General features: G+C 37.4%; 1 protein-coding gene and 1 pseudogene across 1 annotated transcript in view; one reads left to right on the top strand and one right to left on the bottom strand.

The window, feature by feature from the left end:
• The window catches only part of pcbp4 (poly(rC) binding protein 4), a 488,978-nt gene that overhangs the window by 271,203 nt on the left and 203,126 nt on the right, over window positions 1–14,649 (top strand). The window lies entirely within an intron of this gene.
• Window positions 1–14,649, bottom strand: part of LOC115582740 (NACHT, LRR and PYD domains-containing protein 3-like) — a 52,792-nt pseudogene that overhangs the window by 19,872 nt on the left and 18,271 nt on the right.

The raw sequence follows: 14,649 nt of genomic DNA on the forward strand, positions 1-14,649 counted from the left end.
AGGAGGTGAACAAGTTTGTTCATGAGCTGCAGAGGACAGAGAACAGGAAGTAACACACACACACACACACACACACACACACGGTGACGCAGTTTAGTTCTCGACAGTTAAAAAGTTAAAGTCTCTGAATGAAGCGTTCATGAGTTCATCCAAACATGTTTGTGTTCTTCAGCTCACAGAGAGAAAACAGACTCAGAGTCTCTGACTGTAATATAAAGATAAAGTGTGTTAACACTCACCCTGACTCACACTGCTGCCGTCGTGTCACTCAAAATGGAGACTGAACACTTTAGTTTCACTTTCAAGGTTCCCCAACTGGCGAAGAGGGGGAGGGGCCTTATTTAAATTCAGCATCGAAAATAAAATGTTTCATAAAAAACAAAACTAATTACGAATTACTAACTGCGTTTTATACAAAAAAGCAACACATCCATGTTCCCTCCCGGGCTCCGTACAAAACCACAGCAACAAATGACAAATAACTTTGTATTGAAAAATAAGAGTAACTAAAAGTTATTTATATTTATATTTTTTTAAGTTAATACGTTTTAACAATCAGAATATTGTATTTTTAAAGTAAACAGATTTTTCAGTGTCACAGGTTTTCAGGTTTAACTTTGTGTCTCTGTGTTGTGTAGAGGAGGCTCTAAACTGTTAAAGTGACGTGTAAATAAAACTGCTCAGGTTTATCTTAACGTCAGCAAACCGAACAGCTCTGCACGTGCAACTCGTTACATTATGTATCATGTAAATACAGTAAAGTACAGAACAGTAAAATGATGATAAAAGTTACAGAGCACAGCAGCAGCTTTGAATGAATCAGCTGCTGCACACTGTGTCTGTGTCTGTTTCAGGCTTCACAGCAGCTCACTACTGCCAGTTAGAGAAAAGAGATGAACACTGAGCTTGTTAATAAATATTCACTGTGTCATAATAAAAGAATAATGGAGTTTGATTATGATAATTAGACTCGAAGTTTACAAGAATTGTAAAGTGTCTGCTAATTATTAATTATCTTAATTGTTGGAGCATTAAATTATTTAAATTGTTAAACGTATCACTGCTCTCACAGGAGTATTTTGGGGACGTACTGTAGAAGAATCTGGAGTTTAATCATAAAAGTTTAATTATAAGTTTATTTTTGTGTGTAACTGACTCTGATATCTTACTGATAATGATTTAAAAAGCTGCGTTATAAGAACAAGAATTTAATGACAGAAGCAGCTGATGTAGAAAAGATAGAAAGAAAAGAAAGCTTTATTGGACTTTCAAGTGGTGATTTCATAATTTACAAGATGTCCTGAATGCATCATGAAATGAACATTCTAGAGAGAAGGTAAACAAGTTTGTTCATGATCCGCAAAGAACAGGAAGTAACACACAGTGTCCCTCACTCACACACACACTTACTCAAGCTCACACACACACTGTGACGCAGTTTAGTTCTCGACAGATAGAAAGTTAAAATCTCTGAATGAAGCATTCCTGAGATCATCCTACATGTTTGTGTTCTTCAGCTCACAGAGGGAGGGGGCTCATCGTCCACAACAGTGAAAATCAATTTTGGCATCAAAAATAAAATGTATCATTAAAAACAAAACTAATTACGAACTATCTCACATCCATGTTCCCTCCCGGGCTCCGTACAAAACCACAGTAACAAATGAAATATACGTTTGTATTGAAAAATAAGAGACATTAAAAGTTATTTATATTTATATATTTTTAAGTTAACAATTTGAATATTGTGTTTTTTTTCTCTCCATGTCTTTTTAAAGTAAACAGAGTGTTCAGTCACAGGTTTTCAGGTTTCACTTTGTGTCTGTGTTGTGTAGAGGAGGGTCTAAAATATTAAAGTGATGTGATACTGAAACTATTCAGGTTTATCTTTACGTGCAACTCGTTACATGACATGATGTGGCACAGTAAAGATAAAACACAGTAAAGTACAGAACAGTAAAACTCTGTCTGTTATCACCTGCTGCACACTGTGTCTGTTTCTGTTTCAGGCTTCACAGCAGCTCATTACTGCCAGTTAGAGAAAAGAGATGAACACTGAGCTTGTTAATAAATATTCACTGTGTCAGTCAGAATAGTGAGAGAAGGAGAACTCATGAGATACAAGAGTCCTAATACAAGAATCTGGTGGAGTTCGATTATAATAATTTGATTTGAAGAATGTTATAGTGTCTGCTAATTAATAATCATCTTAATTATTTTAATTTAATCTAAGCATAAAATTATTAAAGATGTTGCGGTGAATGTATTTCTGTTCTCACAGGAGTATTTTAGGACCGACTGTAAAATAATCTGGAGTTTAATCATAAAAGTTTCATAATAAGTTTCCTTTTGTGTGTAACTGACTCTGATATCTTACTGATAATCATTTAAAAAGCTGCTTGTAAGAAAAAGAAATCAACGACAGAAGCAGCTGATGTAGGTCAACAAAGGAAAACACGAGAAAGGGGAGCTTTAATAATTTCATAATTTACAAGGTGTCCCTGAATGCATCATGAAGTGAACGTTTTACAGAGGAGCTGAACAAGTTTGTTTATGAGCTGCAGAGAACAGGAAGAATACAGTGTCTCTCTCTCACACACACATACACACACACACACACATACACACACATACACACACACACACACTCTTTCATGAACATACCAGGTTATTAACTCTCACTCTGCTCTGACCAGTCTGACTTTGTACCTGCACGATCACACCTGTGGATCACACAGGATCAGTGTGGCTCTCCCCTCTCTGTTTCAACAGGTGTGTGTTCACAGGTGTATCTCTTGTTTTTAACAGACTGAGTTGAAATTGGTTCGGTGAAAAAGAAAGAAAGAAAGAAAGAAATGCTCTATGATCTCATGTCTGTTGAAACAATGTTGATGAACCTGTTTGTTTAAAGATAACAGACGTGTTTCTCTTTCAGCCAGTGCAGGAGAACATTAGGCGTGTTCAAGTTGAACTCCTGCTGACCTCCTGCAGCAGCGAGATCTGCGGGCGACCGCAGGGCGGAGTGTGACATTCTCTACGTGACGGGAACTGAAGTGGCTAATAAGAGTACAGAAACACTGAAGCTGAAACTGTGGTGTCTGCAGTAACACACAGCGGTTAACTACTTCTCTATCACCACCAAGTAGGCTGACAGAACTGGGCAATTTATTAACGACATCATCACATAACTGTAACACTGAACATGTTTATTTTTTTAATATACATTGCACTAATGCCTTGTACTTTTTACTTGCTCTTCTTACTCAGTTTATGTTGTGTGAATAACCGGATGCTGCTAAAATGTCGTTGTACACTGTGCAATGACAATAAAAGGATTCTGATTCTGATTTTGATCTTTCAGGGTTGTTGCGTTACAGGGACGTGCACATGATTATAGAGGGGCAGGGGCTCAAAGTCAGAAAAGGGCAGTATGTGCCCATTTTTTCAGGCCTTAATGACATAATATGTAGATTAATTAATGTAGAATTAATTCAAAAAAAGTACTTATAGAAAGCTAACTAGTTCGCTGTGTATCCTGTGTAGCTGTGAGTGATGTGCAACTGCCATTTCTTTTGTGTCAACAAATTATTGTCAACATGAGTTTATTCACATTATCATAAAACTGAGGTTTGGAAGACATGCAACTCAGCTGCGACTCTTAAAAAGCAATAAAACACTGGTTTATTATTAGTTTATTATTTATTGGAGGGCAAGTGCAAACTAGAAATACATGCTACATATCTAAAAAATGTGACAAAACCAAGAAATGACTCCTGTGACTGTTAGTAGGAACAGCATGTTTACAACAGCAAAGTCACAGTGAACTCAATATCTGGAAGAAGTTTAAGATTGGAGGCAACATAAACAGCCACACAGACAGCTGTCATATTTGATTATTCGTATCTCTCATTAACAAGCAGTTAGCTTAACAAGCACAAATGGGCGCTTTTCTGAAATATGACTCAAAGCACGTTGAATAAGTGGAAGGCGACTTGTTAGCCCCCACAAGGAAGTTATGTTCATGGATTTTATAACTCACAAAGTTACAAGTCACGTCTCATCTATGTGCATGGTGGAGTTCTCTCTCTCTCTCTCTCTGTGAGAGACAGAATGGAGCTGCAGCGGACAGAGAAGCGGCTTTATAGGATCAACACACTCACACAACACCATATTACGTACGAAATACGTACGGTAGATAACCTTACGGTGGCGTTTTTATACCGTCGTTTATTTCTTATCCCTATGCACAACAAGAATGTACAAAAAGGGCAGTTTATAATAGGAGGCAGAAAGTACAGGGGCTCATGCACCCCTTGGGCCTAAGTGTGCACGTGCCTGATGCGTTACATGAAGAAGGTTTATTCATGTTGACTATCCCACAGGTGCGGCCACACGGCTGCTACTGATCTGAAAGTGTGTGATGTTTGAGTAGAAAAGAGGTGCTTATGGATATGGAAATTCATTGAAACACACGTCATATACGTCAGCGTAGATAAAAGCCATTAGGGCTTTAGCAGCCGTGTGGCCGCACCTGTGGGATAGTCAACATGAATAAACCTATAAAATCCTTCATGTAACGCAACAACCCTGAAAGATGTCGTCAATAAACTGCTCAGTTCTGTCAGCTTAGGGTGATGATGGAGAAGTGGTTAACTGCTGTGTCCAGTGTTATCTGTACTATCCACTCTTATTAATTAACCCTTTCTGTTCCCGTCACATTAACAATACAAAGAATCATCCTGAGCTGTTCTGTGTGTGATGAGATGGTGCAGCAGGACAAGGCATCTGATTCAGTCATTTGTTCTGATTATTGTATTTCATTCATTGTTAATAATGTTGCTATAAGAAAATGCATCATCTTATGTGTCTTTATGCATATTGATTAAATGTAGTCAGCAAATTCCCCTCAGCTGTGATATAATCATGCACCTAAGCACAGCTGTCATCATAATAATTAATAACTGTTGTAATGGTATTGTATTGTTATAGGGCAAGACTCACTCTTTTGTACTAGATAGATAGAACTTTACTAATCCTGTACCAGAAAAGTTTACTATTGGATCAAGTAGGCTAACCCTTAAAAGGTAACATATATATATATATTATATTAGGGCTGACCTCCAATAGTCGACAATTCAACGATTCGATTCGGAGAGGTCTGATTCGACTATGAACCTCGTAGCGAGAAAAGAAAGTTCAACCTAAACAAATGTAAAGTTTCAAAATAAAGAAAAGTTCAGTTTGAACTTATTTATCTGACATTTATTCTGGTGCCTGGGTCGTTTTTACACTTCTTCAAGCTGAAATCATCAGCAGCTACGCTACAAACGTTAGCATGCAGCCCGTCTGAAGCAGGAGCACGAGCTCGACCGCGTGTTGAGGGAGAAAATACCAGACTTGGATTACAGCAGACGGGCTGTGTGGAGACATTTGATAGCCTTATTTAAATTCAGCATCGTAGATAAAATGTTTCATTAAAAACAAAACTAATTACGAATTACTAACTGCGCTTTATACAAACAAACACACATCCATGTACGTACAAAACCACAGCAACAAATGACAAATAACTTTGTAATGAAAAATAAGAGACACCAAAAGTTATTTATATTTATATATTTTTATGTCAATAAGTTTTAACAATCAGAATATTGTATTTTTAAAGTAAACAGATTTTTCAGTGTCACAGGTTTTCAGTTTTAACTTTGTGTCACTGTGTTGTGTAGAGGAGGCTCTAAAATGTTAAAGTGACGTGTTAATAAAACTGCTCAGGTTTATGACATCATATCGTCAGCAAACCAACAGCTCAGCACGTGCAACTCATTACATTATGTGACATATGGTAAAAAATAAAATAAAGTACAGAACAGTAAAACACTGTCTGTTATCACCTGCTGCACACTGTGTCTGTGTCTGTTTCAGGCTGCACAGCAGCTCATTACTGCCAGTTAGAGAAAAGAGATGAACACTGAGCTTGTTGATAAATATTCACTGTGTCATAATAAAAGAATAATGGAGTTTGATTATAATAATTTGATTCGAAATTTACAATAATTGTATAGTGTCTGCTAATTATTAATTATCTTAATTATTGTAGCATTAAATTATTTAAAATGCTGCGGTGAACATATAACTGCTCTCACAGGAGTATCTGGGGAGCTACTGTACAATAACATTTTTTTCTAACCTTAGTTTTGTATCAGAAACAACAAGAACACAACAGAGGAAGGTGAACATGAGTTCTACCGAGGAGCTGAACAAGTTTGTTCATGAGCTGCAGAGGACAGAGAACAGGAAGTAACACACAACGTCTCACACAGACACACGCACACACACACTACACAAACACACAGTGACGCAGTTTAGTCCTCGACAGATAAAAAGTTAAAGTCTCTGAATGAAGCGTTCATGAGTTCATCCAACATGTTTGTATTCTTCAGCTCACAGAGAGAAAACAGACTCAGAGACTCTGACTGTGAAATAAAGATAAAGTGTGTGTTAACACTCACCCTGACTCACACCGCTGCCGTCCTGCTGCTGTTCTGTCTGCACAAAATGGAGACTGAACAGTTTACTTTCACTTTCAAGGTTTCTCCCTACCAGGCGAATGGAGGTGCTTTTCGTCCACAACAGTGAAAATCAATTTTGGCATCGAAAATAAAATGTGTCATTAAAAACAAAACTAATTACGAACTATCTCACATCCATGTTCCCTCCCGGGCTCCGTGACAAACGACAGTAACAAATGAAATATACATTTGTATTGAAAAATAAGAGACATTAAAAGTTATTTATGTTTATATATTTTTAGATTGTCAGTGTTTGGTTTTAATAATCTGTGATGTTGTTATTTTGCTTTTATCCTATGTAAGGGGACCTTGGGTGACTTGAAAGGCGCCATCAAACAAATAAAATGTATCATTATTATTATTATTATTATTATTATTATTATTATTATTATCAGGCTCATGTTGAGACTGAAGTGTGTGTGAAGTAGTTGTGTCTTATTAATCTCCTGCCCAGACTTGTTTGCAGGCTTTTCTCTCTTCTGTTCTGCACACTGAAGCTCAATCTGTGCTGCTAATGCATAAAACACAACTGCTGCTCCTGCTGCTGGTTGTCATAAAGCATTTCATGAACAAGAGGCTGCACTCTGGGCATTTACACTGCTGCTGCACTCAGAATTTAAGATTATATCCAAGTACTGAAGTTCATTTACATCTCATCAACATTTCACAAGGGATCTATTGGCTGCAAGACAGTAGGTAATTATTAAATAATGATTGGAGGAACATTAATGAAGAGCACGTCTTTTTAAAGTAAACAGATTTTTCAGTGTCACAGGTTTTCAGTTTTAATTTTGTGTCACTGTGTTGTGTAGAGGAGGGTCTAAAATATTAAAGTGACGTGTAAATAAAACTCAGGTTCAGGCTCAGGTTTATGACATCATTACGTCAGCAAACCGAACAGCTCTGAACGTGCATCTCGTTACATGACATGATGTGACACAGCAAAGATAAAATACAGTAAAACTCTGTCTGTTATCACCTGCTGCACACTGTGTCTGTGTCTGTGTCTGTTTCAGGCTTCACAGCAGCTCATTACTGCCAGTTAGAGAAAAGAGATGAACACTGAGCTTGTTGATAAATATTCACTGTGTCAGTCAGAATTATGAGAGAAAGGGAGAACTTATGAAATACAAGAGTCATAATACAAGAGTTCGATTACAATAATTTGATTTGAAGAATGTTATAGTGTCTGCTAATTATTAATTATCTTAATTAATTGAATTGAATTTAAGCATTACATTACAAAAAAAAAAAAGTGAGCCGCACTTAAATTAAGTTCTGGATAGAGAGCAGAGAGTCGTCGTCCACTTAACATTTCTGGAGCTTCACAGTAAAACAGAGTTATTTCCAGTTGTTTCTGTCACATCCTCCAAACATTAACCACGTGGGGTTTGTGCCTGAACCTCCCCAGAGCTTCAGCACAGCGAGCAAAGAAAGTTCAACCTAAACAAATGTAAAGTTTAAAAAAAAAAAGAAACTTTCTGTTTGAACTTATTTATCTGACATTTATTCTGGTGCCTGGGTCGTTTTTACACTTCTTCAAGCTGAAATCATCAGCAGCTACGCTACAAACGTTAGCATGCAGCCCGTCTGAAGCAGGAGCACGAGCTCGACCGCGTGTTGAGGGAGAAATACCAGACTTGGATTACAGCAGACGGGCTGTGTGGAGACATTTGATGGTTTTTGGTGTTTATTTTCAGTTTTGAAACAAGTCCCCAGCCACTTCAGTTATAATGTCTGAACTTGACTTTGTGGGTGAACTGTTCCTTTAAGAATAGATACAGAAGTAGAGGATTTGTCGCAGCAGGATTTTAGAGGAGAAGGAGAAGCAGAGTTTAACCTTTTCTGTTTTTATTGTCTTCAACCAGTAGTGGGACTGTTCCTTCATTTCTGTCATTCTTCTTCTCCTGTTTTATCTGTTAAATCCTGTTCAAATGTTTTTCTCTTTTTTCTGAACACCTGTTACGTCGTCCGTGAATCACTTTGTTTTCTGTACAAATAAACCTGCTTTAGTCAAAACACACCATCAGTTTGAAATGTGTCAAACCGTCCTGACACCTGATTAAAGGAGACATCCACCCAAACAATGTGCCTCATTATCTTAGTGTGTTTTGTTCATCATGTAAGTTCAGTTTGTGATGAGTCGGCTTCACTTCTACATCTTCAGTTGTTTGTGCTGTAAAATCATTAAAATGCTGTAATAACTGTAATGTTGATCTTCAGTGTGACACGTCTCTTACATCACCACTGTTGAAATCTAAACACAACTTCATGTAAGTTCCTCATTCGTTTTGACACATTTGAGCTCTTTAAAGAAGTACGTGTCGCTCTGTTTCCCTCTGTGGGACTTTCTCACTGTATTTTTGATTATTGCAGAAAATAATCCCTGTGACAAACACAAGTTCTCACATGTTTTGTTCAGCAACTAATAACTCTTTCATGCTCGGTGTCCTCTAGTTGATTATTATCTCTGCACTTCTTTGTCATTTTGAGATATAGAGTGATAAATACAAGATGGCGGAGGGGAAGACGTCATCAACTCAGTTCCTCTGGATCAGCTGTTAAATCCTCTTATCCTCAGAAAACAGACAGATAAACAAATATGTATATATATATCATATAATATATAATAATAAAGTGTAGAAATTGAGAGTCATAATACAAAAAGCTGTTGGAGTTTGATTATAATCATTTGATTTGAAATGTATAAGAAGGTTATAGTGTCTGCTAATTATTAATGATCTTAATTATTTTAGCATTAAATTATTGAAAAAACGTGTTAATATTCTCACAGGAGTATTTTGGGAGCTGCTGTGGAAGATTCTACAGGAGTTATAATAAACTCTAACAATTTGATTTTAAGTTGGTTTTTTTAGTGTCTGCTAATATATATATATATATATATATATATATATATATATATATATATATATATATATATATATATATATATATATATATATATATATATATATATATATAAGGTGATATCTTACAAATAATCATTTTTAAAAAGCTGCGTAGTAACAGCAAGACATTAATGACACGAGTAGTCAGTTTAGTTCAACAAAGGAAAGTACGAAACAATTGAGCCTTTGAAGTGATGTTTTCATAATTGTCGTTCGTGGTGTCCCTGAATGCTCCATGAAAGCCCCGTTTTACCGTATAAAGTAGTGTAGACGCGCGATCGATTTATTCGATGGGCGACAGAGCGCCTCAGAGGTGTAGATGTACTGACAGCGGTCACAGGAGGAAGACGTCATCTCTCTCTGTCTCCTCACACAAAGTTTTATATTTTATCTTAGTTTTGTATCAGAAACAACAAAAACAACAAAGGAAGGTGAACATGAGTTCTACCGAGGAGCTGAACGAGTTTGTTCTTGAGCTGCGGAAGACAAAGAACAGGAAGTAACACACAACGTCTCTCTCTCCCTCACACACACACACACACACACACACGGTGACGCAGTTTATTTCAAGTTAAAAAGTCTCTGAATGAAGCCTTCATGAGTTCATCCAACATGTTTGTGTTCTTCAGCTCACAGAGAGAAAACAGACTCAGAGACTCTGACTGTGATATAAGCCTGGGCAAGTTAACTCGTTATTATCGCGTTAACTAATTAATTAGTTAATTAGTTAACGCGTCCTGGAAGAGGGATCCTCCTCTGTGGCTCTTCCTGAGGTTTCTTCCATTGTTTTTTTTACCCTGTTAAAAGGTTTTTTTTCCATCAACATGGAGTTTTTCCTCACTCGAATCGAGGGTCTAAGGACAGAGGATGTTGTTCACTGTACAGATTGTAAAGCCCACTGAGGCAATGTGATTGTGATTTTGGGCTATATAAATAAAATTGATTTGATTTGATTTGATTTAATTAATTAACGGCGACAATTATTTTATCGCGCATTGGCGCAGGTTTTATTATTTATTTTATTATTGTAAAAGTCTGTTGCTCACAGGCTTTTGTTTTGTAAAAGTCTGTTGCTGACTACTGCGGAACCGGAAAAGAAAATACTTGTCGGATTAATAAACATGGAGAAGGACAGAGTGATGGATGTCCAGCAGTCCCCAGTGAGAGCAACAGTGGGTGCATGTCGTAAAGTTGTCGCTTTTGCAGTCCTCTCCTTTTCACACAACTCTTGTGTTCTTCGTGTGATGGTGCGTCTCATACCTGCCGTCATGTGTTGCGATTCTCAGAATGTTTCTCAGACCGACGTCTTCCACAACACTGATCTGCCTGCAGTCTGTAGCTGTCCACTTCACTATGGCATTTGTTAACTTCTCTTGCCTTTGTTTATATATACTTCTCCCACACGCTGCATCTAACGCAGTCTGAAGCCTCGCTCCACTGTCTGTTTCGTTGAGTGATTTGCTGGTATCAACTGTGTGTTTTGCATTGAGGTGATATTTTAGACTGGAAGTACTCCGGTGATACGAAAATTGAACTTGGCAGTGGTTACAAATGACTTTGGTTCTGTCGACTCCGCCGTCTGGAAGAACTTTAAAATGAAAATAGGCATGTAAAAGTTCCGTACCCTCGGGATTTTGTGGGCAGTTTTTTATTTTTCATAACGAACAGGATAACATTAATGCCCTAACTGTGGCAATAAGCTTTTATTTTGTATTTGCTTTGATAACATTTTAAGTTGAGATTTACACTAAATATTTTATTGAACTGCCACTGTATAAAAAAATGCTGATGTTAAAAGTGTTTGCACAACAAATGTTATGGCGCTTTCGTTCAAATGGCAGAACATTTGAAATAAAAGTGCGCTATACACTACTTTTGAATTCATTACAGGATTTTGCGTATACAAATGCGATTAATCGTGATTAATCAGGGAAACCTGATCAATTACAATTTTTACATTTTTGTTGACTTCAGAGGCACATTACACTGAATGAATATGAATATATGAATACAGCCTCAGAGCCGTCCGCCCCTGTTTTACGCTGTTGTGATGATGCTTGGACAGAGGAGCTAATGCATAACAGCAGCAACGGTGAGGAATATCTTCAAATTCATTCTATTAGAATAAATGTATTACGAAACTGTGGCACATGTTTGAAATGAAATGGAATTGTCCTTTAAAGCGAAACTCTCGCCAAAAAGCAACCGAGGCTTTATTTGGGATTAAATGTGAGTCAAACCTTCGTGTAAAAGCATAATTATGACGAGGAGAGTAATGGTGAACCTCCTTAAGCGTGCCTGTCAGGTCGCACTCGGGGATCGACACTTTTTGTCTGCCATGACGGCGACAAACAGGAGATGCTACAGCTAACGTGAGTTGTTCAAAAACCTTCTTTTTAGTAAACTCTGTGTACACAAACAATGTTCTCAATGCTCGTGTTCATGTGTAGAGACCCTGGTGATGCTACCAGCAAAGTTTCATGTTGTGTCGAGTCTTCTTACTGTTTTAAACATAGAGATTTTGATGCTATCGTAAAAGTGCCCGTAGCACTCCCATTCAAAATTAACGTGCCCAAAACCGAAACTACGGTAAATCTTAAAAGTGCCTCTTTCGTCATAATTATGCTTTTACAAGAAGGTTTGACTCATATTCAATGAGGCACCTGCGCGAAAGATGTTGTGTTTTTTGGACCATACTAGTATTGTCTCAGGTAAAGCATTTGTGTCCTGTCATTACAGATAACCTTGTTGTGGCACTAGAGAGTGCATGAACAGGTATGTCTCTGCTGGTTTAGCACTGCATCAGTCACAAGCACCAGGAACTTCTGACAGGTGGAAAACATTACCACAGAGCACGCATAGCCCTACCCACTGAAGACTAAAATAATTCCAGGTGAAAGGACCAAGCCCTGCGAAAACCCAAAGATTTTACACCCAAAACAGCACCACCATCAGGATTATCTATCACACACACACACACACACACACACACACACACACCAAAACAACTTTAATTTGATGCGTTTTTATACCGCCGTTTTTTCACATCCCTTTGCACAACAGGAATTTATTTATTCATTAAAAAACACACAAAAAGGGCACTTTATAATACGAGGCAAAAAGAGCACTTTATAATACGAGGCAAAAAGAGCACTTTATAATACGAGGCAAAAAGTGCAGGGGCTCATGCACCCCTTAGGCCTTCTGTGTGCACGTGCCTGAGCATCAGGAGAACTCCACCACGCACGTAGATGAGACGTGACAGTGGAGCGACTTGAAGCTTTGTGGGTTATAAATCCATGAACATAACTTCCTTGTGGGGGCTAACAAGTCGCCTTCCACTTATTCAACGTGCTTAAATATGAGTCATATTTCAGAAGAGCGCCTATGTGTGCTTGTTAAGCTAACTGCTTGTTAATGAGAGTTAATAATCTTCTTCCAGATATTGAGTTTACTGTGACTTTGCTGTTGTAAACATTGTTGTTCCTACTAACAGTCACAGTAGTCATTTCTTGGTTTTGTCACATGTTTAGATGTGTAGCATGTATTTCTAGTTTGCACTTACACTCCAATAAATATCCTAATAATAAACCAGTGTTTTATTGCTTTTTAAGAGTCGCAGCTGAATTGCATGTCTTCCAAACCTCAGTATTATGATAATGTGAATAAACTCATGTTGACAATAATTTGCTGACACAAAAGAAATGGCAGTTGCATATCACTCACAACTACACAGGATACACAGCTAAGTAGTTAGCTTTCTATAAGTACTTAATTAATTTTATATTAATTAATCTACATGTTGTGTTATTAAGGCCTGAAAAAAAAATTGGTGCGCGCAAGTACTGCCCTTTTCTCTGACTTTGAGCCCCTGCCCCTCTTTAATCATGTGCACGTCCCTGCTGATGCTGTTGCCCATAACTTTAATAATAATAATAATAATACAAATAAAGAAAAGTTGTATCAACACTCACCCTGCCTCAGACTTCAGCTCTGCTCGGTCAACTGAACATGGACTCTAACTGACTGAACATTGACTTTCACTTTCAGGTCTCACTTTCAGGTCTCCCCCCCGTAAGTCCCTCCATGTAAAGGAATCAGATTACAAGTACGAGAAACATGACGTACACACACACAAAAAAGTATTTTTACTCACCTGACCATTTCCACTCCACTAAATGTCAGATAAAAATATTGTACTTTCCACTTCACTACATTTATTTGACAGCTTTTTAACCAGTTATTCACTAGATTCACATTATTAATACACATAAACAAATACATTATTTTATTATACATAAAGCTACCTGACTGTATATAAAGTTATTTAAATTCAACCCAAACACCAGAATACATGTTTGGGTTAGGGGAAACACAGATAAGTTAAAACTTGAACATTTCTTTATGTTGCAACGTGAAGTTTGTTTAGGTTGATCTTTCTGTTTGTCTCCCGTTACAACAGTGTGATTATACTTTGCTCAGGTTAACTTGGTTACAGGAAACACATCAGGATTTGGCTTCAAATACGAGTCTTGGTCACCATGGTCACAGATGGAAATGCCTCCAGTCTTACAAATATCCAGTGGTGTGACTCAAACCGCCCATTTAGATCAAGAGTTACAATCCAGTAATATCGTATGTGTCATTCTGCATATGGAGCACTGACTGAGATGCATCTGTGATTTCACTGTAAGCTGAGCTTACAATGACAATAAAATAATTCTATTCTATAATGTGTTTTTCCTTCTCATCAAGTTAAGCTTATCATGTGAGAACACAGCTGAAGCAACATTTAGATGGAGGTCTCAGTTTGGCATTTCCTCCTATTAGGCTCGTTGGGATGAAAACAGGAAGTGTGTCCGCCTGATTATGATCCGTTTTATTCTGTATAACAGGAACTCACACAACTTTGTCTCAGTTTCTCGCAAATAATGTTTCTCTCACCAAAAAGTAATAAGTAGCACAGTATTTATTTATAGACAGTTCTAGTACTATTTTTAATTAGAAACTTCTTCCTTTACATTAAAGCTAAAGCTGCATTCCAGTTAAGGGAATGAATATGCATAGTGTGTGGTGATGTTTCCTTTTTATGTAGGAACAGAGGGGATGGAGGAACAACTACTTTGGACAGATGCAAAATCAGACATTTTAGACTTTATTTGTCATTCAAA

The sequence above is a fragment of the Sparus aurata genome, chromosome 6, assembly GCF_900880675.1.
Source record: "Sparus aurata chromosome 6, fSpaAur1.1, whole genome shotgun sequence".
Classification (NCBI taxonomy): domain Eukaryota; kingdom Metazoa; phylum Chordata; class Actinopteri; order Spariformes; family Sparidae; genus Sparus; species Sparus aurata.